This window comes from Mustela putorius, unplaced genomic scaffold, assembly GCF_011764305.1.
Source record: "Mustela putorius furo isolate JIRA1106 unplaced genomic scaffold, ASM1176430v1.1 tig00003834_pilon_pilon_pilon, whole genome shotgun sequence".
In the NCBI taxonomy this organism is placed as follows: Eukaryota; Metazoa; Chordata; class Mammalia; order Carnivora; family Mustelidae; genus Mustela; species Mustela putorius.
Window position 1 is genome coordinate 28,713,819 of NW_025421987.1, and position 12,688 is coordinate 28,726,506.

The 12,688-nt window shown below is 35.9% G+C and overlaps 1 protein-coding gene across 7 annotated transcripts in view; it reads left to right on the forward strand.

The window, feature by feature from the left end:
* ZPLD1 (zona pellucida like domain containing 1) overlaps positions 1-12,688 on the forward strand; it is a 199,346-nt gene that overhangs the window by 91,085 nt on the left and 95,573 nt on the right. For 5 of the 7 annotated variants that reach the window (XM_013045609.2, XM_045088286.1, XM_045088284.1 and 2 more), the window contains 2 exons: positions 73-182; positions 2,629-2,695. The exons of 1 other annotated variant lie outside the window; for it this stretch is intronic. The gene's annotated coding sequence lies outside the window, so the exon portion shown is untranslated. The remainder of the gene's footprint in view (positions 1-72; positions 183-2,628; positions 2,696-12,688) is intronic. One more of the 7 variants, XM_045088283.1, reaches the window with a different exon arrangement.

The window sequence follows — 12,688 nt, forward strand, 5'->3', positions numbered from 1 at the left end:
TCTGGATTAGAGTCATTGAAAACTCCCTGTCAATAATTTACAGAACTCTTTGTTGCCTTTACTTGCTTACAGAAGAATTGGGGCTGGTTGGTTTGAGAGTGTCTTACAGGATATCCACAACAAGACTTCTCTGAGATGCGTAATGAAGATCATACTGAAATATGAAGTCCATATTTAGATGGGTGAGTCACTGCTTCTGTGAGGTCCTTTATTGTATACCATTTTATTAATTATTCCTCACAATAAAAAAAATTCAATAATAATCCCTGGTTCTATGTGCCAAAGCTGATAATATTGATAGACCAATGTAAGTTATATATAATGTATTCTATGCATTGACTTGCAAAACTATCAAATGCGTAAATACATAAATGGCAGCCATGTGGGTATGTGGCTCCTAAATCAAACCATGGCTGTGTGGTAGGGACTACATTTCATTTTGTTCTTTGAAGTTGCTGGAAGTTGATTTGATTGTTAATCCTATATTTTTCACATTGTCATGTATCTGTCTTCGGCTTCTTGGTTCTGAGATATTATGCCAACCATATTTATTAAAGGAAGAATCAAATAGCTTCATTTCACACATTGCTTTCTTTTAAACTCTTTTTATAGCATCCAAAATTTTAAAAACATCCATTCATAAATTATTCCTATAACTGGACCTTGATCAATTCTCTTAAACTTCATGTGCCCTCTTCTCCACTTGGAAATGAAAGGATACTATTGACCACTTTTCAGAGGAACCAGGAAAAAATGATTGAGCCTTCCTTATAGAGTACTTTAAAAATATATGATTGCTCTAGATATAGAGAAAACAAATTACAAATTAAAAAAAAATGTTTAAAAGCAGCAAGATGAAAAATCTGGAAGGCAAACAGGGACTTACTAATGCTGAATAAGGCAGAAGAACGTATTTTTGCCCATCAGTTTGACTAGTGTAAGTGGAGTCTATTTAGTTATAAAATTCTATTTAATCAGTGACAGAATCATTTCATTTTAGTGAGTGTCTAATTGTAGGGGAGCTCTGCAGAGCTATGTTGACCTCCTTCTGTTGTGCTCAGCTCAAGACCACCTTTAATGAAATGTGACAATGGAGCAGCTCCCTTGACTAAAACACTTTAATAAATAAATAAGTAGTTGGATGAGTTTGCCAGCTCGGGGGGAAAGGACAAATGGAGCTGTAAGTCCTATAAGAATAGTTTTATCATTTTAAAAACTTCTATGGATTACTTAAAATGTGCTTTTCTAATTACAATAGTTTATAATGTTTCATTTTGTTTAATAGCATTTGCTTTCATTGTGCCATTATCATAGCTAGCAAGTTGCTCTAGTATCTACCTTAGAGTATCTTTCTAGTAATGTGAAGGATAATTGAACCTATATGTGAATGTGTTTTCCGCTCCAGTCCCTAGACAGAGACTATACTAGTCAGAACCTGGAGAAGTTTCATTTGTAGCAAATTTATATTTCATAGTCCCTTAACTTACATTTCAGGCTTATTTACCAACAGTTTAATTTTGTACATTCACCCATTCTAATTGTTCTCTCTCAAAGTTTAATAATCACTTTCAGTTTTGGCAGGATAGCAATAGAGTGGTAAAATTTCCAATTTTTGCTCTTTTTGGGTAGATTCACAACATTGGTAGAGAAAATTCAAAAAGGTTTCAGTATTCTCATATGCCAAAATTTTAGGGAAACCTCTGTTATTACCTCACATCCTAGTCCTCCCTCTCTGATTTCAGAAGGCATAAACTGGGGGACCCTCACCCTCTTTCTTGCTTTGCATGGTCCCCTGGGCCTAATGACCACTTATCCTTTCCTAGGTTGATTTGAGAGTGAACAAAAATGTCATTCTAGCACGCGTCAAGCAGGGGCTCAGAACCAGTTATGTGAATGTTTTGTTTTTTCCTGTACTTTGTCTTTGCTCAGCTATTTTTTGATGTGTGCATAGGACAGTGTGGGAGTGTGTGGGAAGGAGAGCACATTTGTTGACTCTAGTAATACCATAATCACAAACAGGTAAATATCCTTCATTAATTCTCTGATAGGAAAATGGTGTTGTGGTACTGTGGAAAGAGTATGGGCTTTGCAATAAGAAATTTCTAGGTTTAAATCCCAGCTCTGAATTTATAGATAATTAGCTTTTATTTGCTTTCCAAAGGCATTAAACCCATCTGAATCTGTTTTATCGTCCACAAAATGGGAATAATCATACAAAGCTCATAGGGTTATTGTGAGTATTAAGTAAAGTATGGAATATTTTATTTTCAACAAATGTGTGTTCTCATCTACTCCTTGTACCCCACTGAGGTGGCTTAGCATAAACCACAGAACTGTGATAAACACTGGAAGCAGAACTATCAGAATATGTAAGAAAAGGAGGGTAAATCAGTTACACTAAACAAATGCCTAACTACATTTACTGTGACTAATTGTAGTATTCAGTGTTTAGATTCTTGATGGACAAGGTGACAAGATAAACACAGTAGGTTATCTTGATTGCCAGGATTTGAGAAAAGAAAATAAGACTCACCAACTTTTTTTCCGTACTAATGTTTTTAATATGAAATATTAATTACCTCTACTCTTATTCTCTATCTCAAATTTCATTAAAATTTTAATTAAAAGTTAATTACAAACTCAATGGAGAAGAGGGAACATCATCGAAGAATGGATGGATGTTTCTCTGCTACAGGTATGGCCACCTCTTTCTTAACACATAAAGGGACTCTTGTTAGGACACTCTTGTGAGGTTTGAACTGAAGATTACTTTATTATAGAAATGGTGAGAAAAGAAAAGCCAACTAAATGGAGCACCAGGAGATAAAGCTTATACATATTTTCTTTCAGTTCTGTGAATTCAGAAGGACGGGTTGGTGTTTTCCTGCCTCAGTTTCTTCATTTGGGTCTGCACCCATGCAGACCTTTTCCTACAGTTATGCAGCTGTTTCCTACTTGGTCTAATACCAATGCTCTGTCAACACAGCTCCTGCCCTCACAACACACAGGCATCCCTCTTCCCAAAACCCACTGCCTTCATTCATCAAGTCCTTCTCACTTGAAAGGAGTGTGAAGAATTTTGATTTTTTTTAAAGCACTCGCCCACAATTGGTACTACAAGAACTTTCAGTATAAAGGAAAGGTGTGATGTTTCTAAATTCCTGACAGATCACAAATCTTTGGGATTTGCCAATGAGAAATTGGAATACTCGGGAATTCTATGAATCATAAATGATCCTTAAAATATTTCCAACATTCTTCATTGTCTTTATGGGTATATAAGCAAATTATTACAAATACAAATGAAATAAGTTTAAATTTAGTAGCATTTGTAAAGCCCTGTAGCCTATATAGTACATATTCAAACATGGTAAACACTAGTGAAGAATACTGGATTGTATTCAAATATGGTAACATTCTGAATCGTAGCAAATTGACCATCCCTCACTACATAGCATCATGTGCCAAAATTGCCAACGTAAGGATTTATTTTACTTCCTAAACTTGCTATTTCTTAGGAGATTACTCATAAGATTTGTTTAAACTATACTATGAACATAGTCATATTAATATTTACTTTATTTGCAAGCATGACTCACTGTTAGTAGCTAACAAGGCTATGAAAACACATGTACAACATGGTTATAGCCATGAACAATACTGCTGGACTAGGTCAGGAACTCCACTCCTGTTCCTGTTTGGTTCTGAAAAATGTCAACCTCAACTTTTTTTTTTTTTTTTAGTCTTTATTAATTTTTTATTTTTTATAAACATATATTTTTATCCCCAGGGATACAGGTCTGTGAATCACCAGGTTTACACACTTCACGGCACTCACCAAAGCACATACCCTCCCCAATGTCCATAATCCCACCCCCTGCTCCCAAACCCCCTCCCCCCAGCAACCCTCAGTTTGTTTTGTGAGATTAAGAGTCACTTATGGTTTGTCTCCCTCCCAATCCCATCTTGTTTCATTTATTCTTCTCGTACCCACTTAAGCTCCCATGTTGCATCACCACTTCCTCATATCAGGGAGATCATATGATAGTTGTCTTTCTCTGCTTGACTTATTTCGCTAAGCATGGTACGCTCTAGTTCCATCCATGTTGTCACAAATGGCAAGATTTCATTTCTTTTGATGGCTGCATAGTATTCCATTGTGTATATATACCACATCTTCTTGATCCATTCATCTGTTGATGGACATCTAGGTTCTTTCCATAGTTTGGCTATTGTGGACATTGCTGCTATAAACATTCGGGTGCACGTGCCCCTTTGGATCACTACGTTTGTATCTTTAGGGTAAATACCCAATAGTGCAATTGCTGGGTCATAGGGCAGTTCTATTTTCAACATTTTGAGGAACCTCCATGCTGTTTTCCAGAGTGGCTGCACCAGCTTGCATTCCCACCAACAGTGTAGGAGGGTTCCCCTTTCTCCGCATCCTCGCCAGCATCTGTCATTTCCTGACTTGTTTATTTTAGCCATTCTGACTGGTGTGAGGTGATATCTCATTGTGGTTTTGACTTGCATTTCCCTGATGCCGAGTGATATGGAGCACTTTGATGATGCTGTCATCATCAAGACAGCATGGTACTGGCACAAAAACAGACACATAGATCAATGGAACAGAATAGAGAGCCGAGAAATAGACCCTCAACTCTATGGCCAACTAATCTTCGACAAAGCAGGAAAGAATGTCCAATGGAAAAAAGACAGCCTCTTCAATAAATGGTGCTGGGAAAATTGGACAGCCACATGCAGAAAAATGAAATTGGACCATTTCCTTACACCACACACAAAAATTGACTCAAAATGGATCAAGGACCTCAATGTGTGAAAGGAATCCATCAAAATCCTTGAGGAGAACACAGGCAGCAACCTCTTCGACCTCTGCCGCAGCAACACCTTCCTAGGAACAACGCAAAAGGCAAGGGAAGCAAGGGAAAAAATGAACTATTGGGATTTCATCAAGATCAAAAGCTTTTGCAAAGCAAAGGAAACAGTTAACAAAATCAAAAGACAACTGACAGAATGGGAGAAGATATTTGCAAACGACATATCAGATAAAGGACTAGTGTCCAGAATCTATAAAGAACTTAGCAAACTCAACACCCAAAGAACAAATAATCCAATCAAGAAATGGGCAGAGGACATGAACAGACATTTCTGCAAAGAAGACATCCAGATGGCCAAGAGACACATGAAAAAGTGCTCAACCTCAACTTTTAAGTCTCCTGTCACTGTTTCCTGCTCCTGCTTTCCACTTGATAAGTGGATTCTTTTAAACCAGTTGTGTTTCTACACTGCTTGTTACGTTTTGACTCTTTCAAGACAATTACCCTAATTTTTCCTGTTTTTTCTCCTGATTTCAAAGAAACTTCTGTTATCCCAGAAATGCTGGGAAGCAATTCCTTATGAAAACACTAAACAATAGCCCCTCCTTTTAGGACAGAGGTTCTCAATCTCAGTGATACTTTAAATTGCTTGGATGCTATTTTTAAAAACCTGCACATGGGACCCCAGGAAGTTAATAGGGTGTGTGTGTGTATAATATAATATATATATTATATTATATTAATTATATATATATTATATAATATATAATATATATATATATATATATATATATATAATAGAGGCTATTCTGTTGTGTAGCCAAGTTTGAGAACTTCTCCTTCAGGAACTACCCAAGGGTTATTCCCCATTCTATAATTCTATAAATCCACTCTTATAAGTATTTCTCATTATTTCATCATCGTAGGTGAATTTATCTTTGTATTTTCTGAAATCGTTTGTAAAATTCTTGAGGGAAGGTACATTTGCTTTTGGAAACTCATTTTTAATCAGCAATTTCAGAACCTAAGAGGTTGTGTCTTCCTAGATATTTTTAAAATGTGTTAGATAAAATTATGTCTAAAAAATAGTGTGTTGGTTTCAAAGACACACACTAACCTTCAGAAGTAAATGGATACAAGACAGATAAATTGAAACCATAGTATTTAGGAGGTTAATATATTAAATGTTAGTATCTTTATTATTAGAGTTCTGCAGTTACAGGTATTGAATTAGTCTTTTATTTTTTAGTTGTTATGCACACAACTATTAAAAAATAAAGTTATATAATAAACAGGGTTGTTGGAGGGGAGGGAGTTGGGGGATTAGGGTATCTGGGTGATGGATGTTAAGGAGGGCATGAGGGAATGAGCACTGGGTGTTATATGCAACCTATGAATCAGTGAACTCTACCTGTGAAACTAATAATTTACTATATGTTAATTAATTGAATTTAAATGAAAGAAAATACAATTTTTAAAAAGAATCATTTATCATGAAAATAAGAACTACCTACTCCAGTATTCCTCTCCAGAAGTATCCATTTCCAATTCTTTCAGCTGCTTGTCCCAGTTGTCATCTTAGCATTTCTAAATAATATGATTATTCTGTTATTTCTTGATGAATTATTTCCTGACATCTTCTATTTATTTTCTGCCGTGATAGCAAGGAGGTAGCCATCCACTCTACCCCATCATTTCCTCCATCCTTTCATTAAATTACATTATTATTTTTTAATCCTCTACTGGCTACTTTTCTAATTTTAATTTATGTATTTTCATCATTTTTCTTCTGTGTCAAATGTAAGCTGTATCTCTGACTTCACACTTTATAAGATGAGGAATTTAGCACCCAGGCCCTTCTTTTCTGTTCTCCCTCATTTTCCATCTTCTGTCATTTTTGCTTTTACAAAATTAAGGTTGATGAAAACATATTCCATTTTATAACATACATATTTTCTATTTTGCCTGTGGATTAAATTTTGAAAGCTAATACACATTTGCACATTATTTTGACTGTATGAGAACGGTAAATTGAAAAGCCCATCAGGCTCTTGTACATTGAAATGCCCTGCTCCCCTTTTTTCACTCTTTTCTTTTGTATCCTGTCATTTTAAAAATATTATTTACATTATATATTCTTTCTTGACCCCCTTTCTTGGAGACCATGATCCTTAAGCACAAACTGATTTTCCTGCTCTAACAATCTAGACTGGCTCTTGATTCAAAGCTAAAATCTAGGACATTTTCTCTTATATCTTGAAAGCATTGGTGTATCCCTTTCTGGCATTTAGTATTGATGGTAAGTCTTCTGCTTGTCACTTTCCTTCATGTAGAGGTAACGTTTAATCCCCTCCCCCAGAAGCATTTTGAATTTTCTATCTTTGGCACTGCAGAATGCCACTTTCCCAATGAAGTGTCTAGATATGGGTGTTTTTCCATTCGTTATGTTGAGCCCTTAGTCTAGTGCTTCAATCCTGAGATCATGTCCTTCAATTCTGAGCTATTTTCACTCATTTCCCCTTTGATGATCTTCTTATCTCTGTCCACTTTGGTTGTATCATCTGATCTCTAGTTGGTTAGCTATTGGACCTGATATAATCTTTATATCTTTCATATCTTCTCTCATTTTCTGTCTTTTTTAGGTTTTTTTGGTAATATAAGATTTTTATTTCTCAGTGATTTTTATCAACTTTTAGAAAGATGTTATCTTTTTTAATTTCAACAGATATTATTGGATTTCCCCCTCCTGCCACAATATGTCCATCTGCCATGTATCACCTTTATTTTCATATTTACTCATTCATTTCTGAGAATATTATTTCTGTTATTTTAATGTTTTCTTCTACTCTCTAAATTATATACAGTTCCTCTGGAATAACATTTTTCTGTTTGACATTAGTTTTGCATGGCAGACTTGCCTCAAAGATCTCATTACACTTTGCTGTCAATTCGTATTTTAAAATAAAACAATATAAGCCATATCAAAGTTCAGTTGGGGCTTTTGATAAGTTTACTTTAGAACAACTGGGAAGACATGTGACTGTTATAACTGTTTAAAAAAAAAAAAGTCAGATTTGACACTTTTGGTGCTTGATAAATCCTTTAGAGAAGGGACTTTTAATTTTTTTGGTCCAAGCAATAGATATCTTGGTGCCAGCTGATGATATAAAGAAGTGGGACCTTGCCTCTTAATTAGCATTCCTAGTTTTACTCCCAAGTCCTATCTTTGTCTTGACATTTAGAAACCCAACCTCCACCTCAGTTGTATCTCTTTCCACACTTACTTTTCTGAACAGCTTCTTCTTTCCCTTGCACCATCATTTTGTTGTAATACCTCCCCTTTGTGATTCCTTCCTTGTCGTGGACAGTCTGTACACTCAAATGTCCGTATGACTCTGGCAGGTAATTAAGTAAATGAAGAAGGCTGGCCCTTATGAAATAATAATGGAGCTTGTATGCCCTGGGATTATCACTACTCAGTTTCAGTTATTATGTTTTATTCCCTTTAGTTTAGTAAATTTTTCAGAGGCAAAAAGGATCAGCACATATGGTTGGCCTGTCATCTTGACTCAAATTTTAAAAGAAATTTACTATTTTTTTAAGCTACCTTAAATGAACACAGTTCTAGGTTAAACCGTGTCCTTGCCATGTCCAAGCAACCCCAAGCCATATCCTATTCTAAAAATATCAACGTGAGAGGCCCTGAATAATCTAAATGGCAATAATTCTTCTTTGATTTTATAGTACCGTGGCAGCATGCTTCATGTTTTTTTTTTTTTTTTTCCTCATTTGGACCCTAGGTATAAATTTAGGGCTGAATATTGAGGCATAACTCAGAGAAAATGATTGTGCATGGGTGTAGGTAAATGTGGTCCATTTCTATAGCTTTATGATTCTGTATCTTGATCCAAAGATAGGTTTGAGTTTAATATATAACCTATGAATCAGATGGATGGCATATTCTCAGATGGTCACTTTTAATATAATTTATCTTGCCAGGCCTTTAGGTAGTGCAACAAAATTTAATGATTATATTCTTAGATGAGATTTTGAGTGTCATGGTTTTCTGATGCTGATTGAAGGAAGAATTATTGAGAATTATTAGAATTATGTGATGATGGTAGGGTAGATAACATACTGGATGATGAAAAAAACATAAATGTAGTTTAAACTTGAAGGCTTCTAAAGGGATATTTGTAAAAGATGCAAAAGATTTATTTAATTTGTCACACCCACCTTGTTATATTGGCAAGTTTATCAGTTTTCAGAGTTAATGCCGAAGGATAGAAGAACATGTCAACCCAAAATATGATTCTAGGAGTGTGGGACACACTACTTCAAAATATTTTGCTTTCATATATTGATTATTTTTATTTGCAGAATCTTGAAAAACAGCACATGCAGAAAAAGGCTGTCTCTCAATCCCACTTATCTGTCTAAAGACAGATCCTCTAAAGGGAACTCAGTTAGTAAAAATCTCCTCCCATGGAGTTATATCATTCAGGGGGATTGACTCATTATAGGACAGGAGACTAGAAGTCACATCACATCCAGAGAAAATTTGTCACAAACTGTCACGCCTGTGCTTCTAAGGGATCATTTGTATTTATTAAAAAATATTTACTGTTCCCTCAGAGGGCTACATTCCCCACCCCCACCTTTCCCTATTAAGATGGTATGTAAGTCTGAATTCTAAGCCACCTCAAAGAGTTATTCATTCCCTCCCACCCCGGATATCTTCTATGTATACATAAAGTATACATGATAATAAACTTCTATTTGTTTCTCTTTTGTTAATCTGTCTTTGAGAACTTAGAAGGGTAGTAGGAAAATTATTTTTCCTCCCCTACAATGCCAAAGCATGACTTGATGGAAGGGACAGTCAAGTCCCAATAGTCTCTAAAGACTTTATCATACCTCCCCAAATAAACATGCAATCTATATTAAAACCATGTGCTTTTCTCACAAAGATAACTTTAAACATGTCATATAAAAACAGTGTGATTTCTTTTCTAAGTAGCTTCCAAGCAGGCCTGCAACTTTTGTCCCAAATCTGATTTCTACTCTTGAGTTCCTCCTATTTAGAAAATATCATAGTAATTAAAAATTAAAATTCTTAAGTCAGTTAAGTCTGGCTTGCTCAGATATTTAGAGCAAACAAGATTTTAGGTATTTGTATTACCCTAATAATTCAAAATGATATAGCCTGTCAGCTTCCCCATTGAGCAGGAGAATATCAAATTGAAGCTCAACAAACATGAAGTGCATGGTTTGCTCAACAAGAGATATAGATCTCTAAACAATTGAAAAGGTTGTAGTGTTCTAAACTTATTGCTGAGATGGGCAGTGGTGCACACCACAACCTGTCTTTTCCTTACCACTCACTGCTTAACTGGTTACTCATAACCCTGTCTCCAGATCAATATCCCAACATGTAAGAAAGTATTGGAATGTTGCAAAGTGAAGCAATTTAGAGGTAAGTTTAAACTGGTGAAATTGAAAAACAACTCAAATAATAAATCTCTAAGCCCAGTAATATCTTAGACTCCTAAGTAAAATGTTATAAAGAGACCCCATGTCCCTTTTAAGTTACAGACTAAGTAAATTTTTAGTTTCCTTGAAAAACAATCCAAGAGGGGAAGAATCCATCTAACATACTTCTCCTTTGGTTTGCTGATGTGTCTTAACTTGTTTAACTCATTTTACACAAGTCAAGACCTGAACTTCTACCAGTTTTTTTGGTGAAGGAAGCTTAGGGAGTCTACTTTACAAACTTAAATCCTGCAACTAAATACATTAGACTTATAGAAAGTTTTATGGAGTACTTTAAAGGCTTCTTTAGGACTAGACTGTAAAAGTGTATTTTATTGACTTAACTCTGCCCCAAATTGTCCTACATTAGAGAAGCAAGGAGAGAAAAGTTAATATGCAGGTGCCAAGGGACAAGTGTATCTTTTTTCTTTTTTTTAAAGATCTTCTTTATTTGTTTGAGAGAGAGAGAGAGAGAGAGAGAGAATAAGCAGGGAGAAGAGAGAGGGAGAAGCAAACTTTACTGCTGAGTGGATAGCCCTATGCAGGGCTCAATCCCAGTACCCCAGGATCATGACCAGAACCAAAGACAGAAGCTTAGCTGACTGAGACACCCAGGTACCCTGACAAGTGCACCTTTTAAAATCTGCTTGGATACTATGGGATGGCACATTCCCCAGTGTTCCACAATGTTTCCCATCTGGCGCTCCTTTCTTTGGTGCTCCTCCTGTGGAGAGGTGAATGTGTATGTTTGCTTCCTTGACTCTGTAAGAACTTGTGACTACAGAAGAGAAGTAGTGAAGCTAATTGAAAGAAATGGTATCTTCTGCTTAGTTCTCTTTTGGAAGGTAGCCCCTTAGAACACAGTCATCAAATTAGAGAAAACTTAAGTAACTCTGTTGAGAAGCCCACTGGAAAGGAACTGATAACCTAAATCTTCTGACTAGGCATACATGGAAGCTGCTGCTCTAGTCTCAGCTGAGCCCCATAGCACACCGTCACGTGGGGCAGCAGATGTGAGCCCAGTATACACTGCAGATGTATGAGCAAAATAAATGATTGCCACTGTACTTTTGAATTTTGGAGTGTTTAGTTAGGCAGTAAGAAATTACTGTATTGAAAGAAGACCCAGCTGTCACCTTAATTCCCTCCATTGTGACCTCAGTGTGTGCCTAACTGATTAAGTTCTTTTTTCCAGTTATCTCTTAAACTCAAGCAAAAGACCCAGCAGGCAAAGTGTCCATGTTGGGGACTGAAACTAATCACCCCTCAAGCAACAATGATTGCCCCATTACCAGCAAGACCTCCTGAGACTGACCTTGTGACAGTGATTAACCTGACATTCACTGCCCAGCCTGGTCCCACCAACATTTGTCCCACATTTTCCTTATATAAACCAGTTTTGGGGTCATTTAGTTCACTGTCTTCCCAATATTATCTTCACTGAAATAAATTCCTTTTTAATTTCAGCACCACTCACCTCTTTTTATCTGGATTTACTAGCATCGAGTGCCCCACCCGCACCAGGCCCTGGTCTCTTTGAGACCTCTGGGGCCTGGGTGCTCTTAGGTCTAGTGCCCCAGTTACAGTATCATGGAATCATACTTATCCTTGTGATGATTTAAATTCAGGAGTGTGTTCCTTTCCTCCATAACAGGAGTTGGTGTACTGTAGTCTCCAGGCTAAATTATGGCCCATAGCTAAGAATGGTTTCTCTATTTTAAAGTATTATTGAAAAGAAAAACTCCAAACAAACAAAATCAAAAAGAATATGTGACAAAGACTATATATGGCCTGCAAAGACTGAAATATTTATTATCTGACACTTTATAGAAAAAGTTTGCTGTTCTCTGCTCTAAGATAGCCCATCTTCTCTCAAGTACTCAGGATAAATTATCATGCAAACATGTTGATTTGCTAGTAAGATACAGTAGAGTATAATTCAACAAAATATATTTGGGGTGTTATATACATCAAAATCTTCAATTATTGAGCAGGAAGTTTTTGGAAAATATTTGGTTGAGATCTGTAAATAGACTTATTACCCCTTTTCCCTCTCCCTTCAAACACATACCTTCAGTACATCTGTAATTTCTTATCTGAGGCTGAAATCATGAATTTTAGGGGAAGGGTATTTATGTACATTTGTATTATTATTAAATTATATATTAGGATGGAACTAAAGGTTCTCATAGTTGCTCTTATACTGAGTGGATATTTTCATCATATCTCTAATTTCATATTCATCGACTGCTAATATCTAAATTTTTATCAGTGCACTATGAGGAATGAGAATAATATAGTATAACAGTATTTGGATT